Raw genomic sequence first — 21252 nt, forward strand, 5'->3', positions numbered from 1 at the left:
TTTTTACCAATTACATCTGGGCAGAGATGTGTTCAAGTTTCTGAATTGCAGACTGGTCTCAAATCCTGGCTTCTCCACTTAACCACAGCGCGTGCTCCAGGCCAAATCTTTTCATTGCACTTATCTGCCAAAATGTAAAGACTATTTAGGGTAGTTACCTCACACTGTCTGCTACTTCCAAAAAAGATTCACTCCTGATATTTCAACATAGGTAAAGATTAACAGTGCCAGTTCATATACTGAACATCACAGTTTATTTCTCTGCTGCGTTACTCGTGGCATCATGTTTTTAATGTGTCTTCCCATGATACCTTTGTGTATTGAAGACTCATTCTATGATATAATTTCTGTAATATCACTATATATGCAAATAAAGGGGGCGAAGGGGCACACCTAACGCAACCCAGGGCCCAGCAAATGCAAGCTTATGCCCCTGCTTGTACCTTGGCATGGGTGTATTAAGGCATTATCGTTTGAACCCTACAGCTAGTGCAGGGTGCTCCAGCTGCACAACCCATTATTATTCTGTGCCTCATCAAGCAGAGCGCTTTCTTCTGAAAGTAGTTAAGTTCAGAACACACACAGACATGTTTAACATTTAAAATTGTGGACATTATGTTGTTCCCATAATGCACTTTGGTTTTATGCAAATCGCTAGGATTGGCTTCTACGTAGAGATACTAGACTGTGTTACCAATCTGGCCAGGACACGCCCCTTAGCGCCGCCCCCTCCTTCCCAAAGCCCTGCCCCTAAGAATTAGGTTCCCCAATAAATGTTTTCCATTTCCAGCACTGCCTGCTGCAGACACTACACGTGCTCAAATAAATATACCACTGAAGGTTTGCCCTGAGAAATTCCAATGGTTGTGATTTATTTTAAACATCACCATCTATCACTTTTAAGTATTTGCAGATAGCAGAATGCAATACAAACGAGACTCTTTACCGCCAAACCACACCCCTGAATCGCCCTCTTGCCCCAACCACGGGAAAGTGAAAAGTGTGTCACCCCCGCCGGTTCTTGTAGGTCCTTGTGTAGGACTGGAACAGCAGTGCTACCGGTGCACAGATTGCAGGTCCTTTTCCCTGTGCAGCTCGGGAGAACAAGCTGCAGGTTCTCGCATTGCTGAGTCCGGGCACGGCTGGCTACGGTGGCTCCGCCCCCTGCCCGGTCCCGCCCGCCTGCGCAGCAGCTCCCCGGCTCAGTCACCCCCGGCGGCAGCGGCAGGCGGAGGGCTCACCGCATCCAGTACGCTCCCCGTGCTGCTCAGGTCGCCATCTTCACCCAGGCTCCCTTCCCGAGCCGGTTCAGAGATTCGGAAATACCTAGACAGACTGGCTACTGGCGTGCGAGGGAGCTGTTCACACACTCCATCTTCAGGGAGGGCGCGGCGCTGCCCGAGCACCAGCTGCGAGCTGGCGGTGTCGGGCACACTGGGCTCACCGACACACCGTGTGCTCCGGTAGGGTCTGTACCCGTATCCAGCGAGGAGCGGCACGCAGTCTTTGGACATGGGAGGGACAAAGGAGCGAGCCGGGCTTTAACGGTGAGTGCTGGATGTCTGCTTGCACAAGGTAGCTCGCCCGCAAGCGGACAGGGCTGTTTGTGTTGTTGTGGTTCTCGCCTAAACGTTGCACCTCCGAGGATGATGCGTGTGATGGAGGCATCGGTCTACAGACGGCACAGCATAGCTCTGTCCCCTGTTCCTCGGCGGAAGGACTTCGCGAGCGCTCTTATTTAGGTCTCCGCGGTTACGTGTTGTCACTTGCGGTTGCGCCCTCTGCCCGTATTTTCCGTGTTTCTCTCTGTGCGCACGTCCCATTTACCTAACCAAGCGTGCACCAGTGTTGCTATCAGTTGACATACAAGGCGTTTGCCGAATTGAGAGCCCGATTAATAAAGCGGGAGCAGCAAAATCTTTGAATTGGTTAAGAATGCACATCTTTTAATTCAGTGTTTTGCACCTGGCCGATATCCCGTCTTGGCCCATCCGGAAATGTATGTGCGTGCACCTGTCCACCGCATCTTTGGTTTATGTACGTTTTCATGATTTATGAAATCCAGTAAACAACCTATTAGGGTTAAATCAATCCTCCGGATCTGTTATTTGCAAGTATCGAAGGCCACCTGTTAGTGGAGCTCTCGGGTGCAACGGGGGAATGTTGCTTGCGTTCACCACTTTTGGCATCTCCGGCCACCCCCGATAATTTAGATCAGAGGCGTTGCTGGGGGGGGGGGGCTATATCCCCTGGTCTTTTGGTTGTAGCCCCGGATAGAATCTCAGGAGCTACAACCAAAAGGCTAGCTAGCCCCCAGTCCCAACATTTCCGACATTAGCTTAGCCCCGGGTCTTTTCCAGACCTAGCAACACCCCTGATTTAGATGCACCCAGGCATACAAAATGTAATCCCTGAATGAAAACAGTATGTGAATCGTTGAATTGAGACCGTTGAAAATGGGTCTAAATGCTCATGTGCGTACGTTTTTTTCGCCCGTATGTCATGAAACATTGTGTATACGTGTGAGACTTAACTCCTGGAATTGAAATGCCGCACTCTTGCAGCATTCTGAGCCAGGTAGGGTTGCTTCTGTCTTTCGCCAGACTGCACTCACGTAATTTTTAGCAGGACGCTTGCATCTTTTTACATGGCGCAGAGCTGAAGGAAAGGCCGCTTCTTGGACATTTAAACGTCGTGACGTCGTGTGTTCCTGGCGTAGAACGTATCCCTGGTTAGTGTAATCGCTTAGTGGTTGCTGGCATTTCGGGTGGGTGGTTAGAGCGAACTCTGTGCTGGGTGGCACTTCGCTTATGGCTTTTCACGAGCAATACGGCCAAAACGTGATGGATGGAAGTGTTGCTGATACCGCATCTGTACTGCTGGGTATTGCTTCCGGTAGAGCAATATGTGCCAGTCTAGAAGAGGACAAGGTATAAGGACCCCGTTCGCTTGTCTTTTCGGCATATGCTAGCCATACGGATATTTGCTTGTATTTCCATTGACCTGAAGGGAGGGCAGTTAGTGTGTGCAGTGATTTCATTTGTGTGAATGGCAGTGGCTTTAGTTTCTGTATATGCGTTGTTGACAGTTCATTGCCTGTCACTTCCTTGACCAGGTGGCTTGTGACTTGATGGGTAAGGCTGTTTTAAATAAAATCTGGTTTCTTTTCTCTATCGAAGACCATGGCCGTGTGTGTATTGATTCCATTGGATGGCTGGGAGTTGCTGGAAGTTTCCAGTGGGTGAGCTGGTAGCCGGACAGAGGAATCCGGATACGATTTTGACAGATATGTTTTTGAGGTGATAGAAATAAAATGCTATTTTTTAAGTTGTAAGTAAAATAATTTTTTCAAGGAATCAAAAGGAATTCACTTCATAATGAAGATTCCCCTGCTCATAGCGCAGAGAGCTCTTGATTCTATTAACGACAAGGAGGCGCGCATTATGCTTCATCTTATTTATTACTCTCCAGCAGTTTCAACAAATGACTAAATTTTTTAATCCTTCCATTGAAATAACATTTAAAAAAAAAACCTTCATATCCTATCAGTCTTAGCTCCATGTACTCCAGTGACCTAGTCCTTCATCTTCCTGTAACCCTCCTCTTCTTTGACTGCTTTCAAGTGCAATCTTAAACAACAACTGAACAGTCAACTTGTTCCACTTAGTCTCTGAACTTTAGAGCTCTGAGTCGATCCTTCGCATTCTAACTTGCGATCTTGGTCAACGTGTCTCTTTCACTACTCGTACTTCTTCAGCCGTTCTTCTGCTCGTCTCCTAATGATGGTAACAGTACATGTTAGGGCGGCGGATACACACCTTATTCTGGGAGGAAATCATGTGAATTATGCTGATGCATATCGCAGTACATTTTCCTGTTATTACTTTGGCTCTCCCGTGTATCTAGGGCGGGAAAGTAATGCTCGCCTCCTTGTCTTTAATAGAATCAAGAGCTTCCTGAGCTGTTAGCAGAGGGAATCTTCATTCTATATCAAGACAGAGGCGAGCATTCTACTTTATCATAGCTTCTGCTAGTGTGTTAATTGGTCTAAAATAAAACGTTCTAAACGTAGTATCACTTGCCCAATCAGCTGCTTTCAGGATATCTTGCAAAGTCGCGACTTGCCTCAGTGCTTTTGATGCCATTGCGCCTCGAACTGAATGCGTTCCAAATTTTGCCATGTCTGTTCCTGCTCGGCTCATAATCTCTGTAACCCATCTCGCTATGGTGGCTGTCGCTATGCCTTCCTGCAGCTTCCTGCACGCTTTCAGCAATTGCGTCGTTCCCATCGGTCTCAGCTCAGCTGTCTTATTTACATATTCTTTTATGCATGCGGCCACGCACCACTTCGGTGTACTTGCATATATGGGTATGTTATTGTGGAAAAATCTGTCTTCGTTCTCCTGGCCAGATGGAAAGTCACTCAGTCTGGTCCATGTACCATTCTGTCTGTTTCTAATGCTCTGACATCTGCTACTCTTCTACATGATACCATACATAGCAGCATTGCCGATTTCACAGACAGTCTGTCTAATGGCAGATATCTATTGCTGGGCCAGTCTGCTAATAGCTGCAGTACGACTGCTACGTCCCTTAAGGACTCGTATCTTGGTTGCAGTGGTTTCCTAAATCTTATCCCTTTTAGAAGTCTAATTCCTGCCACCTTCTCCCCTACTGGGACTCCTACGTTGGGCGTGTGGCCTGCTGATATTACGGATCTATACACTCCTATCGTTCTGTAGGCTTTCCCATCTTGTAGGAGCTCTGCTAAGAAATGTAGTATCTCTACTAAAGGGGCAGAAACAGAATGAAAACTTCTCCTTTTGCTCCACATTGACCCTCTGTTCCACGCTGCGGCGTAGCTCCTTCTGGTCGACGGAGCCCATGACTCAGCGATGATGCTCGCAGCTTGCGCCGAAATTCCTGGTAGATTCCAGCGTCTTCTGCTATCCTGCACGCCATCAGAGGCAGTGTCACCTTCACTCTCAGAGGGTGACATGACCCAACTGGGTTTGTGAGAAAGTTTTCTCTGAGGCAACATTCTTGGATAGTCAGATATTGGCTCCATGAGCGCTGGAAATCATACTTGCGACTTCCATATCGAAACTACTATTATCAGATTTGCTGCTTCTCTGCGTACTTTCGTTAAAACTCTGCTTATTACGAATGGAGGAAACACGTATAGCGTCTCTTCTCCCCAATCTTGCTGGAAGGCATGTGCCCCTGCTGCCGCTGGGTCCAGCCTCCAGCTGAAAAATCTGTTCTTCTGTGCGTTCAGTCTGGATGCAAACAGATCTGTGTGAATTGGCCCCCAGAGCTCTTCTATCTGCCGAAAAACTGCTCTGTCCAACATCCAGTGGCTGGAGTCTGTTAGATGTCTGGAGTTCCAGTCTGCTACTACATTTGGAGAGCCCGGTAAATATTCTGCTATTACTGAAGTCCCTGACTCCAGGCAGGAGTCCCAAAACTCTGTGGCTATTTCCGCTAACAATCTGGACTTCATTCCACCTAGTGATTTATGTACCTGACTGCTGAGATGTTGCCCATCTTCAGTGGGATACATGAATTCACCCTGTCTTTCATGAAAGCTTTGATCGCGAATGAACCGGCTAATAGTTCTAGACAGTTTATGTACAGTCTGAGTTCCTCCAAGCTCCATCTGCTCCTGTTTGGAGCTCCCCACACCGGGCTCCCCAGCCTGCTCTGCTGGTGTCTGATTCTATTACTATGTCGGGTCGGTCGCCATAAATGGCTCTGCCGTTCCATGCCTCCATGTTCTGCAGCCACCACTCCAGCTCTGTTCTGGACTCTTGGTCTAGGGGCAGTAGCTGGTGGTAGCTGAGGCCCTGCTGAAGATGTCTCATCTTCAGCCGCTGCAGCGCTCCATAATGCCGGGGTCCTGGAAATATTGCTTGAATTGACGCTGCTAACAGGCCTACTATTCGTGCAATCGTTCGCAGCGATGTGACTGTTCTGCTGAGACAGTTCCTTATGTCCCTTTTTATGTCCCGAATGTTCCTGTTCGGTAACTCTAAGGTAGCTGTACTGGTGCCTATGATGAATCCTAGGAACTCTATCCTCTTCGCTGGTATCATCTCCGACTTCTCTCGGTTCATTAGAAAACCTAGGGAGGCCAGAAGATTCGCTACCCAGCTGGTCTGGTAGCGTAGTATGTCTCCGCTGCTTGCCATTAGCAGGATATCATCTAGGTAGACCATGATCCGTATCCCTTTCTCCCTGATCGCTGCTGCTACAGGCTTCATCAGTTTTGTAAACGCCCAGGGCGCTGATGCTAGTCCAAATGGCATCGTTGCAAATTGCCATAATTGCCCGTACCAGTCGAAAGCTAGAAAGGGTCTGTATTCTCCTTGTACTGGTACCGTAAGATAAGCATCTTTCAGCTCTATCCTCACGAGCCAGTCTCCTTGTTTGAGCGTGTCTCTTAATTGGTGGGTACCTTCCATCTTGAAATGGTTGTAGACTACCCAATTGTTCATGTCTTTCAAATTTATAACTGGTCTCGCTGTCTTTTCTGTGAAACAGAAACATATTGCTTATGAACCTCAGAGCTTCGCACAGTTCGATTTCTTGTTTCCCCGCTAGGCTCTGTAGTTCTGCGTGTAGCAAGTCTTTCTCTGTTCGCGCTGATACTATTGGTTGGGGGGCTTTGTACTAGGTTGGGGTCTGAGTAAATTCTATGTGCAAGCCTTTGGCTGTCTGCAATACCAAAGCGTCGTTGGAAAGCGTGCGCCTGTTTTCCCAGCATTTTGCTGTCACGCCCCACCCCCTACCGATGGATATGTGGATGCTCTCACCTGTGTGAAAGTTTGGTCCTCTGCCTCTGCCTCGCCTTTCTCTGCTGAAGCAACCTCTGGGTGGGAAGAAGGTGTCTGGCTGCTTATTCTCCCAGTATTGTCCTCTGCTCGATTGTGGCCTCCTGGACGTCAAGCAGTGACCAGTCGTTCGGCCTCTATACCGACCTGTCCCGCCAAAAACTCTTCCGGGGAAGATCTTTTTTATGGAGGCTTGTGCCTTCTCCAGGGAGGTGCACGTCCCTACGAATCGCCCCATCTCTTTTCCAAAGGTCTCACCGAACAGCAGCCCTTGCGCTGCTTCGCCTGCTTTTGTATGAGGACAGATCCCCTAACTTGGGGTCTATTTTAAGCAGTAGCCCACTTCTGCGTTCGGAGGATATTGTGCAATTGGCATTCCCCAATAACCACTCCGCTCTCTGTGTCCAGTTTGCTAGTACTTCCGGGTCCACTTCTTCTCCGTTGTCTTTCGCTCGCTCCGCCAAGTCCATGATCTTGGCTAGAGGACCCGCCAAATCCAGGACTTTCTCCTGACAACTCCATGAGCGATCGATCCCTTTCCTGGGGTCTCTGTTAGATTTGGTGACAAAATCCAGCATCTTGGGGTCCAGCTCTGGTGCTTCTGCTACTTTACCTGGAAGTTCCGGTTTTGGGCATTCCGCCTTCATCCTTTGCCTCACCTCTTTCTCCAGCACCTTGCACAGTCTTTGAGTCATGTGTCTTGTGACTCTTGAGGAGGGCACCCATTCTGAGGGTTTCGGGTTTCGAATCTCTTCTGGATGAAACACATCTGAAGTCTCCTCGTCCTCTTAGATTGTTTAGCTTCCTCAGCCTCTTCTTTGGTGGATGCAGACTTCCTTCATCCCCTTCCTTATCAGCTTCCTCTTGCGTAGAGGTTGGCGATTCTGTGGGTTCCTCTTCGGGGAAAACCTCTTCCTCTGTATTGCACATATTCTCTTCCCCTGGGTAGGGGGTCACGAGGCTCGGCACCACCGACTTAATCATGAAGGCTTCTCTCAGCCTTTTAAGAGTCGGTCGCCTCTGGGGCCTTTGGATCTGCCCCTTCTGGCTGGCCCGGGGGGTCAGAAGAGTCCTTGCTCTTCTGGGCCTTATTACACACCTGTGGGCCCTCTGGCGCGGCCCTCGTGGATGTGCTTGCTTGTAGTGTGGTGCTTCTGTCTCTTTGGCTCAGGAATACCTCAATTGTTTCCAGTCTTTCTTGAAGGGGTCTGACCCTTGAGCCACTGCCTCTATGAGCGAATCTCCTAGCACTTCCTTGACGTTGTGGGCCAGGTCCTCTGGGTACTTGCTCCTCCTCACTCCATTCAAACTCAGCTATACTGTGTGCAGGTAGGAGCCTGGTGTTAACTTCTCGGGTGTAGTGGCCCGTCCACTGCTCACTCTGCTTAGATGAGGCTGCACCTAAACTGCTAAAGCAGCTTCTTTTATTCAGTGCAGGGCACTGTAATCACTGTCTGCTCTTGTTCAGAGCTTATCACTCGCTCTGGTGTGAAAATATATATCTTTTTCTAAGCTTGAGTGTCTGGGGCTTTCTCTTGCGTCTCTTTGATGTCTCAGTACGGGAGACCGGAGCGCAATGCCTGCAAATCGTTTAGCGAGGGTGGGGGCTCCTCATGTGGCTCTCTGAGAGCTGCTTACTAGCGCTTGTGAGTCCGCTCCGCCCCCACAAGTGTGGGGGCGCCTCGCTCGCAGCAACACAAGTGAAGCAAAACTGCCGGCAAAAACCCCTGAGGTGCTGAAAATGCAGCACGGGGCCGCCGGATGATATTTAATGTCAATTGTATTTTGCTGCGCGGTCCATGCGCTACAGCCTAAATTCAATCCCCATGTGAATTGATATCCTCACTCGCACTATTATAATCCCAAACACGACTTTAATGCTGACTGTATACGCAGCTAAGTCAAAAGGGTACTTCTCTCTGGAGAGCAGGAAAAGAAGAGGAAGGACTAGGTCGCATGACCAGGACACTGGCGTACAGGGACCTAACACTGATGGGATATGACGTTTTTTGAAAGAAAAGTTATTTCAATGGACGGATTGAACATTTTTAATAATTTGTTGAAACTGCTGGAGAATTATGAAGATGAACCATAATGCTCGCCTCCGTCTTGACATATAATGGGGGTGTCACTTAGCCATGTAAAAATAGATTCTGTTTACACCATGCTCCACATGTTTGTAATCCGTACCAGTTTCTTTGTATGGAGTCATTTATGCACATTTAAAAGTCCTGTACATGTGTTCCCTCAGAACAGGCAGTATTAATATTGGAGGTACTTGCTGTGGCACTACCCTGTCAGTACCACTTATTCAAAGATATATGTGTAGCCTTTGCGTGAATCCAGAAGGCAGGACCCTACTATGTGTCCAGTGTTTCTGTATTTTCTCTCCTCTGTTTTGAGTTTGTTTCTAGGGAGCACACGGCACCCACCTATCTGCAGGGCTGCCTGGAAATGTGGACATTTCCTGACCCGTTGGAGAATTGGTTTCAGGCAGTCAGTCGCAATGGATATACACTGTTTTACTCTCTCCAAAAGGGGGAGTGCTGAGCGAGCCAGATCTCCCTCTGTGCATAATTGGGCAACCTGGCTGAATGAGGAGACACGGGCATCGCTGTGCAGCACAACAATGTGGGTAGTGTGCTGCTGGGTGGCAGTGTCGAGCAGGAGCAAAGATGTAGCTGAACACCAAATTGAGGTGTGCAGCAGTCATTGCTGTTATAATATTTGTGTGTAGGTCAAGAGTTGACTCTAGCTGGGATCTCTGGTAATGTTCTCTGCATGGATCAGATCCCGTAATTCAGCGGATGGCACTCCACACCCATGCACCTCATCTGCCAGTCATGACTCTAGTACTTGGTTTGGGGAAGAGGTAGAAAGGCGTAGACACCAGCCTTATGTGGAGCCTCTGGCGGTGAAATTTGAGTGGATGGACACTTGGAATAAATATTGGCTTCACAAAGTGCGGGGGATTTAGGGCCACATTCTTGGTGTATGTGGAAAGAACTGGAGCGAGTACCAGCTGGGAAGAAGCTAGTGATTTGCATGGAGCTGTCACCAAGAAAGTAAAGCAAGGCAATAGATTGCAACAAATGGTGCCAAGGAAATTGCTACATGGCCCTTCTGCAAGTGCTCGAATAAGTAGAAACGCTAGACAGGAGTGGACATTGTTCGTTTGTCATGATTCTTTGGGAGGACAAAGATTGTTGTTCCCGACCCAATATTTTCTCACTTCGACTAGGGTCGGCAATGGAAATCTCGGTATAGCCATTGCAACTTACATCTGAAAAGTGGATTGTTATTGGGTTGTGGAAGAAACAGGAGTGAGCAATCCAGGGTAGTCGATTCAAGAACCCTGGCTGTCGACACGTAGGCCTGTTCTCTTGTTCTACCTAGCCGGTAGCTATGTGCCGCGTTTGTTTTTATCCCTTTGTTGCTTTCTGTCGTGAGGCCTCAGCTGTGGTGTAATGGAAGAGGGATTCGTCATTGAGCTTGCTGGTGGTCCCAGATCTGTCTATACCTGTCACAAGGAGCACTACCGGTGTTGGCTTGTGATGGCCCAATGGGTTTGTAAATCTCCCCATGGTAGAGCAAGGCATAACATGAACAGTGTCGTATAGCAATTTGCTACACTATTCTGTAGGTTTGCTAATTAAATGGACACTTGTATACCACAGTTAGTTATTTCAATTGCCCTGTTCAATGAAAGCAAAGCTCACCCTGCATTCCTCCCGGGACTCTCTCCACCCTCTTTTTCTCTTCTCACTGCAAGTTCAAAGGGGCTAACGGAGACGGTGCAGCCGAAATCCTCTCCTCCACTCTTAAAAAAAAAAAATGCCAAAGGCCTGGATGGGAGTGCCAAGCTAGAAAACATTTCTTTTTTCTAATAATTGCAAACCAGAAGTAATTGGTATAATATTTTTACTAAGCAAACAATATCCTCTTGGGCAAACACCAGTATGTGTTAAGTTTGAATGTATATATATTACAGTATTGCTATTGTAAAACATTGTATTGTCTCTGTTTTTCAGTAACGTTTAAGTTCTTGTATGTACATCTCACACTGTCAACTTTATTTCATTTTGTTAGGTGCTTCATATTAAACACTTTTGAAAATATACATGATCACATGGCCAAATGCTTTTGATGGAAAACTAGTTCTGTTACCTGCTGGGTGCATACATCTCTGCAATTGGTGCTCAACCCATGAGCTGATCCCGACATTGTATCACCCTGTTGCAAGTGAAAGGTAGCCCAACTTACAAGGGTACCCCTAATCATGCTCACAGCAGATTAAAGTTCACCCCTCTAGGGAATTAAGACCAAGAGTCTTTATCTTGCAAGGATAACAAGTTTAATCTGTACAGAAATGAGGATGGGGGGGATGGCATTCTGTCCCTCTTCCGTGGCTGGCTTCTGCAGACTTGTGCCAAGGTGGAGCCTTATATACTGTTTAACTTGGATACTGTATAATGGCATGGCTCATCCAAAACTGTCCTTCCCTTACAAGGGATGCTGCAGTCTTCCTTCTTGCATGGCTGGGTTTCCATTTAGGACAGTGCGCTTGCTCCTTCCCAACACAAGTGAGATGGCCACAAATTACAATATTTCACCTTGTATGCCCAGTTCTCTGCTTGCTACGTCATCCATTCCACTTAGTCTCTTACTTTCTTTCCTCTTGCATAATGAAATCTACAAGGCGAACTGGAAGTGATCAATAGTTCTATCCAGTATGTACAGCTACAGATCTACTGCAATACCTTGCACTGTAGTTGGCCTCAAGAGCTCGCTTTGCTCTACAATTAGGATTGCATTATATATTACCACCTGTGGGGGAGGCCGGGAATATAAACGTAATCTGCAAGTAGCAGTCCATATTTCATGCCGGGCTGCTGTGCCTCTGCCCAGCTTTTACCCTGTCCTTGGAGGCAGTGCCGCAGGACGAGTGCCACACCTCCACACCCCTGTACCTCCTGTCTCACATTCAGGTACTAGAAATAGTTATTTCCAATTGAACAGGTATGTGTGTAATTTCATTTTAATGGGAGCATAATTACACAAAGCCTGGTTCCCTTACAAACTTACCAAAACATTTTTTATCAGCACCCCATATGGGACTCGGACTGCTGATAGCGAATTCTGTGCTTGGGACTACCTGGCTTTTACTTGAGGATCTTTAGAGGCCCGGCCCTCCCCAAAAGTGATATTTAACGGTACAGGTGATATCGATGACTTGCCCACCTGAAGTTTAAAATTACTCTACTTGCCACAGCTCCACATTGTGTACTTGGACTCGGGCTATAATTTTCCTTTAACATTGTGAACCTTTGGATTTACAAAACCTCTGAGCTTTATTACACTGCAAATGATGAGTCAAACATACAATATACGGGACAATGCCCTGTATAACACCGACTGCACTCAGTTGCTCAAAGCCTAGCATTGAAAACTGTTTTCAGAGCCTTTTTATCGTATTTATTAATTTGTTTACATTCATGCAGACAACCTTTACATTTTACAGACTTCACTGTTGCACAAAAATAATGTATTGTTGCTCATTTTATGTCTTGGGTACAAATAACACCTGGTGACATTAGAAATATCAGTACAAAATTGCTAATCAAATGTTTGCCAATCAAGAATATACACCAAACCACTCCCAATAGATTCTGGACAAGTTAAGCTGAAAAAAAGAAGTGTGAGCAAAATGGCACTCCAACAATTTTAAAGGGAGGGAAAGACAGTTAGATACAAATTGAGCAGCACCAACAGGTAAGTAAGCAGGGCAATCTAGAAAGAGGAACTACAGTGATGAAATCAAATCAAAAAGGCTTAGGGTCAAAGTCACTAGGACAAAAGTCTTTTGCTCAAGATCACACAGTTCACGGTAGGTCTTTGCCAAGAGTTCCGGACGAAGTTGGTCAGTAGAAAAGTTAGTTTAAAGAGTAGAGAAGGGTAAGCCCTCGGATTGGCGAAAGGTTTCACAGACCTCCACCGCGGCTGGACGAAACGAACAACCGGAATTGCACAGTACCTTTAAATGGAGAAGAAGCTGTGGATGAGGCAGACGTTCCTGGCAGGTCCTGCAGGCTCACAGTTCCTGGAGCGACTGTCGGACTGTCACAAAGTAGGAAGACTGGAGGGTCCTGCGCTGCCCAGGGAAGAAACCAGCCGCAGAGCAAAGCAATTAATAAAAGGTGCACTCCTTAAAACCCAAGCAGGGTCTGACCTTCCTGGTTATCCGGTTCACTGTAGCTCTGTACAGCAAATTTGACCAGAGGAGGGAGTCCTGGCTTGCACTTTGGGCGAACTGGTTGGTCCCACCAGTTCAGGGGAAGAAGATTCCTGGTGGATCTTCTGTCATTCCAAGTCTGAAGATTCGGACCTGCAGCAGGGCTTCACCGTGCAGGTCGGTCGTTGTAGGGGTCCTCTTCCGTTAGCTCCTCGTCAGTTCCTTCGTTCCAGTGGCGACTCTGCCTTTCCAGACCCAGAGAAATGCTTTTTATGCAGTTTTCCCCCATTCACACAACCTGGCTGTCAATCGCACAGCAGGGTGGCTGTCCTGGCGGGACAGTCACCTAGCCAATCAAACAGGAGTGCGACTTGGGTTACCAAGGGAACCCATGGCAGGGGTCCTAAAACCCCTCCCTCACATCCTGCCTACCCAGACTTTCAGGCGCCTAAGGAGGGCTTCTGCGGAGAAGCCCGCGAAAAGACGGTGAACAAAGGAACCAAACATAGTTTGGCGAACGGAGTAAAACACGAGAGACACTTTCAAAAAGGAATGGTTAATAAACCCAGCCGGAACCGTATAAAAACGTATATGGTCTAGCAGGTTTAAGTTCGAGGATACCAAGATAGCCTAAAACAATACCAAGGTTATTTAAGATAACCTTGCTAGGAAAAATAGGGTAGTTACCATTACCACTGCCACCAGCCAAGTCTTGATGAAAAGGGAGCGAAACAGTGCTCCAAGAGAAACGGCAAAAAGAGATAAGTATTAACCCTTTCCAATACTCTATGTAAGATAGTTTGTATTGGGTCTGTGGATTTTAAAGAGACTAATAAAGTCAATGGCAACTTTACATGTTCTGGGAGACAGTGTCAGTCCCAGAAAATGGAGTGTGAGTTGGGAAGTCTAAAAGACAACCCTGTGTCACTGCACTGAAGGTGCTGTGTAACACACAGTAAAAAGATGATGCCTATGGAGTAGCTGAGGCTCCACAGTCTATGAACACAGGAAAATGGTAAACACACACAGCAAAACGCATGTAAGAGTGGTAAAAAATGCTCACACTCTTAACATGTGAAAAAAATAAATCTATGAAATCCAGCAAAGCTGCTGAGGGACTCAGTAGGTAAGCAAAATAGCCATTCTGGCAAATTCTAACACTTGTAGTGGTAAACTGAGAAGGTGGGCGAGTCCAGGGAGGAGGCAGTTCCGCCATTGCATGCAAAATGTACCTCCCTGAAAACGTAGGTGTCTAGTCTGAACTGTTTGGACCCAATACATACACAGAGGACATCGTAACCCAACTTTGTGTTTCTGAGCACTTTGAGCAAACCGCAATGTAATTGAAAAAATTGAAAGTTCTGACTGTTTTGATAAACCACACAAGACTCTGCACACATTAGGCTTCTACAGGGGCCCTGTGCCCCTGAGAGAGCCAATAGCCCTAATGCCTTTTTTATTTATAGTTTGTGTGGTGGGGTGCTCTTAAGAAACTCTGAGACTGTGCTTCAATTTGCAAATTGCCAACTGAGTGCAAAGCACTGTCTGCTTTACCATTGACTCGGCTCTCATGCCAGTTTGATAGCATTGATGATCTTAAAAATGATGGAATTGACCGTCGATCAGACAACTTTATATTTCCTTAATTGATGTCAAAGTGTCAACTTGATCAATTGTGATATTTAGGACATGGGCCTATTTCGCCTTTCATAAATGTGTTCCAAAAGGGTATCTCCTAATTGATGCTCATAAAACCACTTTTATATATAAAATGCAGGCAAATCTGTGTGAAAGAAAAGTATGCAAAACTATACGTTTAAAAACAGTGTTTGTGAGCTGCATCGTGTGCACAGAATCTAAACAATTGCATCTGCAAGGAAAATGTGTGATCTTTCGCAGCAAAACTATACGTTTAAAAACAGTGTTTGTGAGCTGCATCCTGTGCACAGAATCTAAACAATTGCATCTGCAAGGAAAATGTGTCATCTTTCGCAGCCTATCTACAATAAGATTATGTCCACATTATTTGACAAGGCACAAAAAGGAATTGTTGTTTTACATGGAAGAATCCAGCACACTTTTATTAAATGTAGAACTGTCCAATCTGAGATGAAAAGCACAGCAGGTCATATGAGAGACAAAAAACGAATTTGGGCCTTGCATTGTGTGTATTTTCCTTTGTAGGACAGTCGGATTTGTATAAAGAAACATAGAAGTATTAAAAATGAGTTGTAACGGTCGTATGATGGCCAAGAAAATGTTATAATCCTGCTCTGTTTAAAATGCAGAAGCCACATGGAAAATAAATGACTATAAAGGTGTCATTGTTGAATAAAGCCACTTTTCCTAATGGTATTCATTCCAACCCACAGCAAAGTACTGGGGAGTGGCATGATTTCCCATGAGAAAAGTATGTACACTGGCCTTGAAATTGACCATTAAAGCTGATATGACTGGCTTGAGTTGGTTTTCAGGAAGCCGGGCCGAGCAGAGCAAAACTGGTACGTACTCACTACTTCACCTGTCTCTGAACCTTCGCTGAAAGCCTTAACTATACAAGAACTAGCCCTTCTGCAATAATCTGGTTCACCATCAGCAAAGAGAAGGCAATGTCGGCCCTCATCTAGATCCTGGGATCACTCAAGGGGGCGTGTGAAGGCATCAGGAAGTAGATTACACACTTTTATTAAAATCACAAAAGGGGTTGGCATAAGGCCTATCTTGCACTGCTATGCTAAAGTAGGATTTACCTACCTAACTGAAACTAATAGTCTGTGTCAGGAAGTCCAAAATAAATGTCCGTCTGTGTCCAAAACCTATACATGCCCTCACATCTATTTGTTCAAACTGTGTAGGGATGTCAGTATCATATGAAAGTATTCCAACAAAAGTTCAGTGCTTCTTCCAGCTCTTGGTCGGAAAGGGGTTCTCCCTACCCCAGGATTGAAAACATTCACTTTTAATCACACGGGGTTCCCTTCCCCATGCTTTCAAGTCTTATTGTTTTCACAACACCATTCATCTGGATTGTTTCCAGCTTTTAGGCTTTTTGGCTCTTTCATCAATATCATGAAGTTCAACTCGTGAAGTTCACAATGTACCAGCTTCTCTGGATATTCAATCATATACGTATAGATGAGTCAAGTGGCTTCTCTTTTAGTGGGGTGTATTTGGTCTAGGCACAGTTGTCGACCGCTTGGTCCACCCATTACAGGCCACGCAACCAACACACCTGATCAGCTTCCTTTCCACAGTTAAACCACCAATGCTTCGGCTCAACCATGATATTGGACTTATATTCTTGCAGTACTTTTTACACTTGTTTTGCCACCATTCACTTGTTGGATTGTTAAATCTTCTCATCGTATTGCCACAGTTTCAACTTTCAATTTGTACAGTTCCCCTTTTCCTTATGGCTCTTGTTAATGCTCTTTTTGGCTCAGCTTGTACAATTGAGTTCTTTATATTCAGTACCAATGCTTGGTTTCTTTAGTTTCCATTGTGTCAGGGAACACTTTTCTCTGATTTCCACTCTGTGGCATTCACTCATTACTTTATTTTGGTCCCGTATTTAAAACTTTATTTGATTCATATCCAAAACAACATAAATGCAAATTCCCAGTTCACTCTCCTGCTGGGAATTTGCACCCTGCTCACGGGTTCCCCATCCAATTTAAAGTTTACTACTTTTCTGACCCTTTTCGTGACCATCCCAATTTCACTACAATTCGGTATTCACAAACCGCTCCGTTCATCAACCTTCACATTATCATAGCCCTCAAACATCTGTGTTTTAGATTTGACCAGCAATCCCATTGCCTCCTCATTTGTGAGCACCTCGAATGGCATTCACAACGTGGCTCGCACTACAGCGTCCCAGAGTCATTCAGCCTTACTTGACTCACTGGGTACACTGTCCTTGTGTGCCCTTCTCCGCTTCAGTTGGACCTTCATGGCTGAGCGGATCCCGGCTCGGCACGCCCCTCTTCCTTGGTCTCTGACACTTCGGGCTACCGGAGATGGGGTCCTCTTGACTCCAGGAGGTCAGCAGTCTGCCACTGGAAACCTTCCGACAATGCCCGCCACAGTCTGCTTATAGTGCAATGTCTTTGCAGTGCTTCGGAGACGCACCTCCCAGCCTTCACCTCCGGTTTCTCCGTCTGCAAGCATTCCACAGGCGATGATCTCATTGGCCTCACCTGAGCGAGCCATTTATGCCGCCCCTTTGGCTTCAGGTACAGGTCATTCTCATTGATTTCACAAGAGTCTTGGTACTCAGCATCCCTCTTCCCAGCACCAGAGTGGTGTTTCTGTATGTCTCAGTCAATAAAGGATGAATCTAAGTTCCTATGTTGTCTCTTCCTTGTCTCAGTACCATAGTGGTATGCATTGGGAGATGGTTTTCTAACACAATAGGGAAGGGATTGAAAATATCCCATAATATCCTGGGGGACATCAGATTCCTGATGAAGGGGAAATGGGGATAATGTGTCCCACCCAAAGATGCCCCATCCCGACTCCACAAGTATCCTCCCTTGCATATCTACCCTAAAGGTCGGAATCTGAATGCGACAGCCTTTGCCTGGCCAGCCAGGTGGGGTCTATTTTGTGGAAAGAAGTGAGGACACCCTTGGATACCTCACAGGTGGGGCTGAATCATAAATGGCCACTGCCAGTTGCAATTTCATAGGGCATAACACCATGTTGACTGCACTTTCAAGTGTCATACATGACCAGCTGTCAGATGCAAAGGAACCAACAGTATCTGATCCAGATGTTCTGTTACCATGCAAAGGAAATTAAGATGCCATTAACTATTATGTAAAGTCAGGGAAAAACCTGCCTTTTGAATTTAACATGTGCAATGATATTTTCAATTGTAACTTCTAAACAGAAGGACCTAAAGACTTCATTCTTAAAGTATTCACGGTGAAATGCTCCATCAGCTGAATGTAAAATGATATGTTCATCATGTAAATTAGGCCCGTTTTTCATATATCCTAGCGTTTGCACTGTTCTTTGAGATGGCGAAATAATGTTTGTATAGAAGTCTCCATGTGTAACTCATAAACCATAATTTGTGCTAAGATGAAAATCACATTATTTGATTCATCTAAGGGAGAGTAATCTTATTAAGTGACTAGTAACGTGATCACGTGTGAGGAACATGCTGGTCCAGTAAACTGCAATTTTTAATGTAGAATTATCCAAGATATCAGATGAAATGGGAGGGAAACTGGGTGTAGAAGTTAATATCCTCTTCATTAAATGGCCCAATGAGTACAGAGGGGCTGGTTGAATGTGATGTCACTTTTGGAACCTTGTCCAATCACATTGACCAATTAGATTACAGAAATTATACACCCACTGGAAGGGAGTGTTGTCTTTAAGTCCAAACCTAGAGATTCCAGAGGGACACTCGCCCGCTGATGGAGTGGAAGGAGAGAAAGAACTGATAACGGAAACGAGAATGGTATAGATTGTGTTCCCTTTGTGCCCATATTGGATTTCTAGCCGTACACTGCAAGTGAGGCCTACCTGGAGTTAGTAACAGGTCTTCAGTGGGAAAGAATGCAGATGGGCCCAAATACAGAAATAAGGGAACCAGACTCTGGAGGGAAGCTGACAGTCTTGCTGACTGATGCTAACCTGTTCCACAGGGGGAGAATTAAACCAGTGCTTAAGAGGGTTCCCACCTGGCAGTAAGATAGCCAAAAGAAATTCCTATTTAAGTATAATACCAACGGGAAATAGTTTTCTCTCGAGAGAAATTCTCTAAAGGGAAATATAATAAATACTGGCCTCTTTCACTTGGAAGTTTTGAGAGGTGAGGGGGTATAAATTGACTGTACATCCTGAGAGGTTAGTACGCATTTCAGAAGTATATGTGTTTCTGGAAGGATAGCTTTTAATAGATTAGTCCCTATAGTGTGTAAACTGGGAGATTTCCGGACTGTAATGCTCAAACAACGAATAATATTCAGGGAGCTAAAGGGACATCTCACTGTCTGGATACCTAGACAAATACGGAAATTGACTTACTTGTGCTGATCCAATAAAGAGAAAAGGGCGATTAATCGCTTTTCCCACCTTTTTTAAGTTGCTTATTTAAAATGAGAAATGCACACTTTTACACATTAATACAATAGAAACACCACTGAAGGGAGTTTGGCAAACATACGCTTTCCTTTTGTTGATGTTTCACATGCAGGAAAGTTAAGTAGATTGTCTTGCATTTGAGTTTGCTATAACGGTCTGAAATTCTGACCTGTTTACTGAGGGGGGATTTTTGTTTGCAATGAACAATAAGTACAGAGATTAAGATGGGCATGTATGTTATGATTTTCATTTGGTTTTCTGGAAAAGGACAATTTTAACCCAAGCCCTCTTACACTGTACAACTGTGTGGATGGGCCTTTAACCACCTTAACCCAAAGCAGACCCACCACTTAAGTGAGTGCACCTTTGTGCGTTAAGCAAGTTTATTGTACAATTGGCCGGGAGGGGCTAGATGATGATATAGATTCAAACTAACATGAGTCTCCCTGAATCACACAAGTTGACACATTACATACATTTTTGCAACAGTTAAAATACTCCCATATATTTTATTACAATCCACCCAACATGTGATTGGTCAAGACCTATACAAAAAAAAAAAAATATTCTTTCTCCAATTCCCCCGTTCTCAGTGGTCATGATGACGACCTAACCCTAAACGTAATTGCAGGTGGTTTGCACACATTCTTCAAATAACATGAGGAGAGGAAGAATAAATGGGTTCCCTTTGAACTGGCGATAACCATCTCATCCACCCTGACTTGCTGTCATCTTCAGAACACTCCAATGGACTACCAATTCAACACACATGGCCGCTGTTTACAGCCTGAGAAAACAATCAGAACTCAGTATTGGTCACTCTTGCCTCGAGTGTTACTTCACCCCAAGTTTATTTTTGGTCAAAAGCAAATGGACGAATCCCTCTGAACAATAAATAACAAACTCGTATGCAATTAAAAGATTACATCTTCCTTCTGCAATACTGCCAAGCCATAGAAACCCCAGCCTGGCTTGTTGGCTCTCCATCTGCTTAATGTCATGGGTAATAATTACCTTTTCTTTGGCCTCCAGAACCCCGCAAAACCAGTTTTTTTTCTCAGTCACTCAGAATTTGCCTAACAAACCCATACTGTGGAGTTTAACTAATTTATAAAAAGAGCACACTGCATATGGTTTTGTAAATTCCCCATGTGTGTATCCGTGCATACATGTTTAGTAACTATTGTCTTCTTTACAGTGGGTTTTTCGTGACAAGTCGCCTTCCTCGCATGCACACTATGAAACTCCTCAATGCCCAGCTTCTAGGCACTTCGTAGCACACCAAATCTAGATTGTGCACATATTTCATTGGTGACTTGGACATGTCTTGCTGCGCCTGTGTAAGCCTAAAATGTATCAACTTAACACAAAGTAACACTTAAAGTAACGCATATCCCATTCACATTACCTACGCTTGATACATATAACATTGCAACATCGCGCCAGCTTCGCCGCTCCCCCAGTCACAAATATGGGACCTTTCCTGACACCAACACAAGCATGGTGGATGTGTGCGCAGGATAAGTAAAATGTACATTTGGTGATGTGTGATTTAAACGTTTTCTTTCATGTTAATGGCATTTTGTCAGTTGAAGCCAGAATTTCATAGAAGGATAATTTGCTTATATTTAAATTATATTTTACTAATAAAATACCTGTGCAACCCTGCTTATTTCTTGTTCCGAGTGGAGGGAGGCTGTTGGGAATCAATATTATTTAATTGGGGGTCCCAGTTTCATAAAAAGAACTTAATTTAATAAATATAAATTGTACACGCCTGGTGTGGACTGGGTGGAAAATTGCCCGAAATTGGATGTCGCCTGATTAAATGTCCTAGAAAACTGTAGTTAATATTGTTAAGATTATCCGATTTATGGTAAGAAAATCCATGAAATTCAGCGGATGTGGGAAGTCTGCACCAACTGTAGATGTCCCACATAAGGCCATTTTTTTCAGTCTCATTAATCCCTGTTGTGGTGACACGTATGTGCTCCTGGGTTGAGAAACTGGGAGGACTTGGTTAAGTTTTTAATCACTTCCCTCGCACGCTGAATTCCATAGTTTATTTTTTTTTGTTTTGGTGATAAA

At 45.2% G+C, this 21252-nt stretch overlaps 1 protein-coding gene across 2 annotated transcripts in view; it reads left to right on the forward strand.

Annotated features, from left to right (window-relative positions):
* The first annotated feature begins 1115 nt into the window (after nt 1–1115).
* CDC42SE2 (CDC42 small effector 2) overlaps nt 1116–21252 on the forward strand; it is a 559740-nt gene continuing 539603 nt past the window's right edge. Inside the window, exon 1 of one of the 2 annotated variants that reach the window (XM_069625631.1) lies at nt 1116–1547. The gene's annotated coding sequence lies outside the window, so the exon portion shown is untranslated. The remainder of the gene's footprint in view (nt 1548–21252) is intronic. The other variant, XM_069625633.1, reaches the window with a different exon arrangement.

Source organism: Ambystoma mexicanum, chromosome 6p (genome assembly GCF_040938575.1).
Source record: "Ambystoma mexicanum isolate Mex_15411 chromosome 6p, UKY_AmexF1_1, whole genome shotgun sequence".
Lineage (NCBI taxonomy): Eukaryota > Metazoa > Chordata > Amphibia > Caudata > Ambystomatidae > Ambystoma > Ambystoma mexicanum.